Source organism: Eretmochelys imbricata, chromosome 2 (genome assembly GCF_965152235.1).
Source record: "Eretmochelys imbricata isolate rEreImb1 chromosome 2, rEreImb1.hap1, whole genome shotgun sequence".
NCBI lineage: Eukaryota > Metazoa > Chordata > Testudines > Cheloniidae > Eretmochelys > Eretmochelys imbricata.
In genome coordinates this window covers 259,233,860-259,242,077 of record NC_135573.1, presented here as the reverse complement: position 1 = coordinate 259,242,077, position 8,218 = coordinate 259,233,860, and the positions used below count along the sequence as shown (strand labels likewise).

The 8,218-nt window shown below is 45.1% G+C and overlaps 1 long non-coding RNA gene across 2 annotated transcripts in view; it reads left to right on the top strand.

Annotated features, from left to right (window-relative positions):
- Positions 1 to 75: 75 nt before the first annotated feature.
- LOC144259997 (uncharacterized) overlaps positions 76 to 8,218 on the top strand; it is a 45,672-nt gene continuing 37,529 nt past the window's right edge. For both annotated transcript variants that reach the window (XR_013344977.1, XR_013344976.1), the window contains exon 1: positions 76 to 252. This is a non-coding gene — a long non-coding RNA (uncharacterized LOC144259997). The remainder of the gene's footprint in view (positions 253 to 8,218) is intronic.

Here is an 8,218-nt window from a genome sequence, read left to right as displayed (position 1 = left end):
ATGTAAGGCACTACATGCATGCCAAAGTTTTTCTTCTCTTTTTTTTTTTCCCCTCACTTCCCCTCCCCTCAGAGACTCTGATCTCTGCTGCCATTTTTAAGAGGCTTTTTAAAATCCTTATAAAAGAGTGCTTCAGGGTGCCTCAGGAGTTTTACCATCACTTGGTTACCCTCTATGTGGTAATTCAGCATGCAAGTTGGGCTGCAAGGTTTTACAGGATTTCTCTCTCTTTGGACTCAACCAAAAAACAAGGTATCTGTGCAGGCTTGTATTTTAATCGGTCTCGATTTCAGCAGAGGCTGGCTGTGACAACTGAAAGTGGGTAAATTAAACTGACAGCTAAAAGTGCACTCCAGAGACTGTTAAGATCACATTGTATTTCATTTTAAACCAGGCAGGCAGTGTCAATTTTGCTATCCCAGTGTCAATCTAAAATTATTGAAGTAATTTGGAGGCTTTATACAGGTGTAATTATGATCAGAAACAATTCAATTGCAGAGAATGGAGTTATTCTGTTTTTTACTGGTGTAACTGAGATCAGAATCTGGCACTTTGTGTGTGTGTTGCACTTGTCACTTATGTGCTTGTAATATATAACAAATAACCTATATTCTATGCACCCATATTATGTCCTTGTAAGGACTGTTTGGGTCTCTCAAATCTTCCCCATTTGACACCCCTATTAGCAGTAAATAAGCCACTCTGGGATCTACTTACCCAAGTCCTGCAGAGAAAGTAGTGTACACACTTTTTTTTTAACCCTCCTCTTCCAGAGGGCAGCTGTCCTTGCTGTCCCCGGGAGACTGACTTCTGCTGCAGATAAACAGTACTGGCCAGAGAGGGAGACGAAAACGATGTGCTTTATTTTGTATACAAAATTAATCTTCCAATGATACCAAAACATCTTTAAATGCAAAAGGTCTAAGAGCCTGGGCTGTTACCGCTTTAAGACCTGCGTAATTCCCTTGGTTTAACTCCCTGAGTTGTCAGATCTATGTGCACTTGAAAGTCTGGCAATTCACTGTTCTCTAAGTCAAAGTCTCTTCATTTTTCAAATACTGGCTTCAAAGTTTTCCTGTGAGTTGATTCTGATTCAGGGGGTGGGGAAACAGTTCTTAGAGCATAAACACATTTAAAACCAACCTAATTGTTTTTCTTCTTCTTAAAAAAGAAGAAAAAAGCTTACTATGAATATGTATTACTGTAAATTTCTAGTGTGTACCTACAGTCCCTTTGAGACTTTTAAACTGGTACAGCACATACTATGTATATGAAAAAAAAAAAAGAAAAATAAACCCACCACTGACAGATACACACACAGATAAAGTTATACAGTCAAGGAGATTTTGTATAAAGAACTTTTAAATCTTATTTAATGTAAAATGCTGACTTTCTAAAAAATCAAAATCCAGATGCTAAGCTGTTTGCAATCTATTGCACTGTGGTTGCATACCTTCTGTTCAGCAGATGTGTTTGGTTTTCTTTATGACCAGCTTTATTCATAGTGTTATATAACATGCCTATACTCCATACCTGCATCAATGAAACAAAAAACCAACAACATAGAAAAAATTACAAATGAATCCTTCATGTTATCTTTCTGATTGCAGTAAGGGTTAATCTGACCCACAAACAGAACCAAATTAAGTCACCCACGTGCAACAAGGGCATTACAGTACAGAAAATAAATTCAGCACTAGCTACAGTTTAAACAATAGACTCTCTCATGTACAGCATCTTTCTCACAATATTGCTTTCCAAACCAATTTAAAGTTAGATAAGGCATTTAGATTATTGCCTCGTTGTTTCCATGATGTCATAAAAATAAAGGGAAGGGTAAACCCCTTTGAAATCCCTCCTGGCCAGGGGAAAGCTCCTCTCACCTGTAAAGGGTTAAGAAGCTAAAGGTAACCTTGCTGGCACCTGACCAAAATGACCAATGAGGAGACAAGATACTTTCAAAAGCTGGGAGGAGGGAGAGAAACAAAGGGTCTGTGTGTCTGTCTTATACTGGTTTCTGCCGGGGATAGACCAGGAATGGAGTCTTAGAACTTTTAGTAAGTAATCTAGCTAGGTATGTGTTAGATTATGATTTCTTTAAATGGCTGAGAAAAGAATTGTGCTGAATAGAATAACTATTTCTGTCTGTGTATCTTTTTTGTAACTTAAGGTTTTGCCTAGAGGGGTTCTCTATGTTTTTGAATCTAATTACCCTGTAAGGTATCTACCATCCTGATTTTACAGGGGGGATTTATTTACTTCTATTTTTATTAAAAGTCTTCTTGTAAGAAAACTGAATGCTTTTTCATTGTTCTCAGATCCAAGGGTTTGGGTCTGTGGTCACCTATGCAAATTGGTGAGGCTTTTTATCCAACATTTCCCAGGAAAGGGGGGGTGCAAGTGTTGGGAGGATTGTTCATTGTTCTTAAGATCCAAGGGTCTGGGTCTGTAGTCACCTAGGCAAATTGGTGAGGCTTTTTACCAAACCTTGTCCAGGAAATGGGGTGCAAGGTTTTGGGAAGTATTTTGGGGGGAAAGACGCGTCCAAACAGCTCTTCCCCAGTAACCAGTATTAGTTTGGTGGTGGTAGCGGCCAATCCAAGGACAACGGGTGGAATATTTTGTACCTTGGGGAAGTTTTGACCTAAGCTGGTAAAGATAAGCTTAGGAGGTTTTTCATGCAGGTCCCCACATCTGTACCCTAGAGTTCAGAGTGGGGGAGGAACCTTGACACATGAGCTCCCCCTCTGTCCACTTGCATCCACCTGTCTCTTGTCTTTTATTTCAATTGTAAGCCAGGGATTGGCAACCTTTGCCACGCGACCTGTCAGGGTAAGCCCCCTGGCGGGCTGGGCCGATTTGTTTACCTGCCGCGTCCACAGGTTCGGCTGATCGCAGCTCCCACTGGCCGCGGTTTGCCACTCCAGGCCAACGGGGGCTGTGGAAAGCGGCGTGGGCTGAGGGATGTGCTGGCCGCTGCTTCCCGCAGCCCCCATTGGCCTGGAACGGCGAACCGTGGCCAGTGGGAGCCGTGATCAGCCGAACCTGTGGACACAGCAAGTAAACAAACTGGCCCGGCCCGGCAGGGGGCTTACCCTGGTGGGCTGCGTGCCAAAGGTTGCCGGTCCCTGTTGTAAGCTCTTTGGGCCTGTTTTTGTTCTGTGTTTGTACAATGCCTAGCACTGTGGGGATCTATCCCAGTGCAAACAAACAAATCAATAATACAGAGTGAGAGTACAAAAACTGGCAGCAGTAGGAGAAAGAATTTATGAGATACAGGCACGGGAAGAAATCTGTATTTTCATATGATACCTCTGGAATATTATGCTATACCATTCAAATAATCCTGTGATGCTATCTTATCTACCTCAAATCCCACATGCATAAAAGTCATAGTATTTAAGGCCAGATGGGACCAGCACATCAGCCTGGCTTCCTGTATACAACAGGCCACTAAACCTCACCCACCATCCCTGCAGTGAACCCAACAACCTGAATTAGATCAAAGTATTACAGCCCTCAAAAGACTAAAATATTGCGTGCCACAAATAGAGAACAGAAAGCACTGTGGTTTACCAGTGCCCAAGGCCCCTGCAATGGCAGGGAATTGATTTGCTGAGATATACCCAAATCCTAGCAAGCAACCCCCCGTCTCACGCTAAATGATTAATGTATTACGGTGTTAAAGCACACTAGGGAACCTTCAGTGCACACCAGCAGGGTCTACACAGATCAATTAATGTGCATCATGTTAATATGGTTTAGAAATCACAGTCCATAGAACGCATTACTGCTCCAAGCGAACAAACCCTCAGAAAACAAATTAGTTCATTTGCTTCATATCATCCCTGATATGCCTAATTGCTCAGATTTCCCCTACCATTTGAATGAGAAACGCGATACTGGGCTCTCATTTAAAATGTGTTTTCGTCTGTCAACAAAGGGAACATTGCATCTTTGGGAATTTTCCACTTATGTGAAGGAAGTGTAAAAGTCAAAGCGGGTGCGGGGGGAGGAATGCACACAGTCCCGGAGGCCCAGGTGATCAGTGTAAAAAGGCACACTTCGTTCAGCAAGCTACCGTTACTCTTTACAAGGAGTAGAGCGATCCTGCAACGTTACCAGCCAAACATTTTCAGGGATGTCATGGTGTGACTGGCCCTTCAGTGGCATGTTTAGCGCACCCACCCCCCCGATGGAGATGGAGGTGGAGAAAATGAGAAATATCAGGACAGCTCATGTGGCTTCATCAGGCCTCCAGGACATAGATAAGAGGATCGTAGAGAGTCAGAGAGAGAAAAGGGAGATGCCAGATAGGAAGCCCTCGGTGTTGCTGCTTGATAGAGAGCAAAGCTGCTAGCGGAAAGCCTCAAGAGCGACAAGATTAAGGAGCCCTACAGCCAGGGTTGTGGCTAGGAGTCCTCAAGTTTCCTTGTGAACTTTGTTAATAAACTTAGACCCCACATGCTAAGCCTCCCCTGGTGCAGCTGTTGACGACCCACCTGGGTTGTGGTGGCCCCACCTGCACTCTGCCTCTTCCCCTCCCTGCTCGGCCCCTTTCCCGACGCCCCCACCACCTGCCACTGCCTGGTGAGTCCCTCCTCTCCTCCACTCCATGCCCCCATCTCCAGATGTCCCTGCCACTCGTCACATCCCTCCTCTCTTCCACCCTCCTCCCTGTGAGACTCCCCCGCCCCTTGCCATGTGCCTCCTCACCCCCCTACCCTTGTGAGGGAGCGGGGTCGAGGAGAGGAGGGATTCAGTGAGCAGCGGCGGGGGGGCTGAGTGGGGAGCGGGCCGAGCAGGGGAGAGGGTGGGGCTGGGGCAGAGTGGGGGCAGGGCCTGGGACGGAGCAGGAGTGGAGTATGGGCAGGGCCATGAGCGGAAGAGGTGGGACAGGGAACTAGCCTCCCCCAGGGGAAGTTTCACCCGCCGCCTATGCTAGACCCCAAGAAGGTGTGTTTCTTGACAAATTAAAGCCTATGTTTAAATTATTGGGGAGCTCATGGGGGAGAAACTGAGGCAGTGGTTTGCCCCCAAGCCAGACCTGATAGGTGGTGCTGCTATAGTGGGTAACTGGCAATTGCTCTGGTGATTTTACTACACAGAGTGTTAGAGCCACTGACAACTCCTCCCCTCTGCCCAAAGTCAGTGGCAGCAGAGTTGGGCCTTCAGTGTGGGAGTTCACTGTCTGCTTTTTATTATAAATCCAAGCTGTGCTTTGGAGCAGGTGCTTTGGTCCAGATTCTGCTCTCAGTTACACCAGTGTTTAGCGAGAGTAAATCCACTGATTACAGTGTTAATCCAGATTTACACCACTGGAACTGAAATCAGGTTGCTGGCCCTTTCTTGGCTTCAGCTTGCTTTCTAGTGAGCAGGGATCCCTCTCCTACTTGTTAAGATAGCAGGTATATGCAGTAAATCCATTTATAAATGCCCAGCAAGTTCTGCACAAGAGAGGGCTGCAGGCCTTTATTGTTATATTATTACACACAGAAAGCCTAACTTTTCCTATTGCTCCTTCTTCATGCTACTTGGGTGTCAGCAAAGAGGGTATTTAGAGCTCAGGAGAGACAGTTGCCCTGATGCCACTTCTGGTGCCACAAGGGCCCACGACTGCCAAGAAGAACAATTTCAGGGACCTGCTCAGCTCCTGAAGCCCCAGGATGAAGCAGATCTGGTACACAGAGACTGTTCTAAGTATTTAGCTGCCAAACTCCAACGAGTCTCTACTGAACATATGCAAACTGATTTTTCAAAGGCTTGTAGCTTGGCGAAATTTGAGTGGTTTTTCACAGGGATGCCAAAAAAGCCTATGAGAGAATTAGGGTGATTTTCCCCGCCCTCCCCCCAACTGCCAAATGTCAAGTCACTGCCTCAAAGCCTGGAGGCGCAAGGGCGTCTCTATAAAACAGCTGTAAGGCTTTTTTTAAAGATAGGCAACGTGACATATTTTCCCCTAGTCTTGTTTTTGGAAATGGTTTTAAAAAAAAAAAAAAAAAAATCAGCCCAAGGCAGACACCCAGCATGGAGCATTTCAGCCCCAGTGGTTAAGCTGGCAAAGTCTGAGAATGCAGTATTATGCTGGAGAGCATTGAGCAACCTTAAACGTAGGTAGTGCTAAGAGCTCAACTTATAATTATTATTTTGTTAGCATTGGCACTGGCTGGTGCTACATATGATGGCATAGAAGACATGGTCCCTGCCTCAGTGAGCTTACAGTCATAATGGGAAAACAACAGAGGACAGAGGCAGCCTAGAGTTTCCCAGTGTGCACCATTGGTTGTGGTTTTTGTGGTGTGAACATCTGGACAGAGAACACCAGCATATAGGCCTCTGGACAGTCATTTCCATACTCAACAGTTTCTGAGTAATAAAAAACAGACCTGAAGAAGGACCAAATTCTTTGTGAACATAAGGGGGTGAAACTCCACTGAAGTTGACTGAGCTGAGCACATTTACACCAGGGGAGAATTTGGGCCCATAAGTGCCCAGAATGATTGTATAATAGATTGCATCTCATGAGGCATCTGATGGACATCAAGCCAAATTCACCAGGGAAGAATAGCTGAGACTTTAGTTCTGGTTTGCTTTTCAGGTTGTATCTCTGCAGTTCTTGGAATATGGTCACAGTGTCCATCCCGGTGAAATATAAAATACAGTAGGACACAATAACACTGGAGAATTTCTTACTCCAAAATGTCTTCTCATGACTAGCCTGATGTAGCCACAGGAATCTGGATAGGGGTCCTTAAAGGAAGAGACTTTGGGGAGAAAAATTGACCACTGGAACAAGGTTCACCATCGTGGCTGCCCACCCCACCATCTCCTGTGACCCCAAGCCTTCATCATTCTAATTGTGAAAAGGTATCCTGATCATACTGGGCCAGAGAGCAGCAGCTAAAAGCAGTGCCCTAAACAACCCAATGCTGGTACAAGTTTGCCAAATCTCAGAGTGGCTGATAAGACCATGTGTTGTGCTGTGGTTCTCCGGCAATGAGGTTGCAAGTGCAAGTTGCATTTTCTATCTTTGCTGGTCTTTTTTTTCCCCATTTTTGTGTATATGTTTGTCTTCGAGGAAACGGGACCAGACTTTAACAAGAGCAGCAAGGACAGCTCCAGCCCATCTTAAGTAACTTCTTTTCTTTTCCCCAAAAAGGACAGGTACTACTGTCTTTAGCACTACATAAATGACTGTCAAACAAGGATGATTTTCCTCCTAAAAACTCTCTCCAGCTAAAGGGAAGTTGTTAAAATGAAAGCCTTATCTTATGCTTTAAATTTCAAATGCTTTAATTGTTTCCCCTTCTTTTCTGTATCTTTCCTACAAGGTTATAAAGGAATTTTAAAGGTGTGTTTGCCAGGGTACTAAGCATGCAGAAGCGTCTGTATATCGAACCCCAAACCTTGTTTGAATCTGTTTAACGTTTGACAGTGATTGCGTTATGTTAACATCTTTGACTCTTTGGACCCATTTACTCCATCTAAATTAATATACCAGGGCCCATTCTTCAGCAGGCGTTAATCAGCATAGCTCCACTCAGGATAATGGAGTTATGCCATTTACACCAGCTACAGATTTGGCCCTGTATCTTTAGGTAGAGTAATGGCACATTTCAATGACTCTTAAACTAGGTTTTTGTACACACCTGTAATTTGAAAGATTGGTCAAATCTTGTCATGTTTCCCCCGGCCCTGGGGGACCTGGGGAGGGGAGGTAAGGGGGGAGGGGAAGTGGTAACAAAAGTGAGCCAGCATTGCATCTTCCAGATGTGACAAAGGCATATTTTGAGATTGGGCGTTGGTTGCCGTCTTGTGGGTATGTGCTGTTGCCTGGTTTCCTGCGTGTCAATAGCAAGCACTATGCTTAGCCGCGGGATTAACCACGACATGCACGCACAAATGCACATGCACACACAAACACACACATCTGTTACACTGTGTGGACCTGATTGTTCCATCAGTTGCACAAGCAAGGATGAATGCAGCCAAAGCTGCTTATATTTGAACAAAGACAGGGCAGATACATCAAAATCCTTCAGCCTGTGATCATTGCCCTTGGTTCCCAAGATGCCGGCTGAGCTTCACACTGGCTGCACTCCCTTGCAGCGTGCAGAGCCATACCAAGACGGGGCATGGCTCTTTGCCAAAAGTCCTACACCCTCTGATTTCCTCAAATGGTGCCTGTGTGCAATGGTGCAGTGAGGGCTCAGATGCC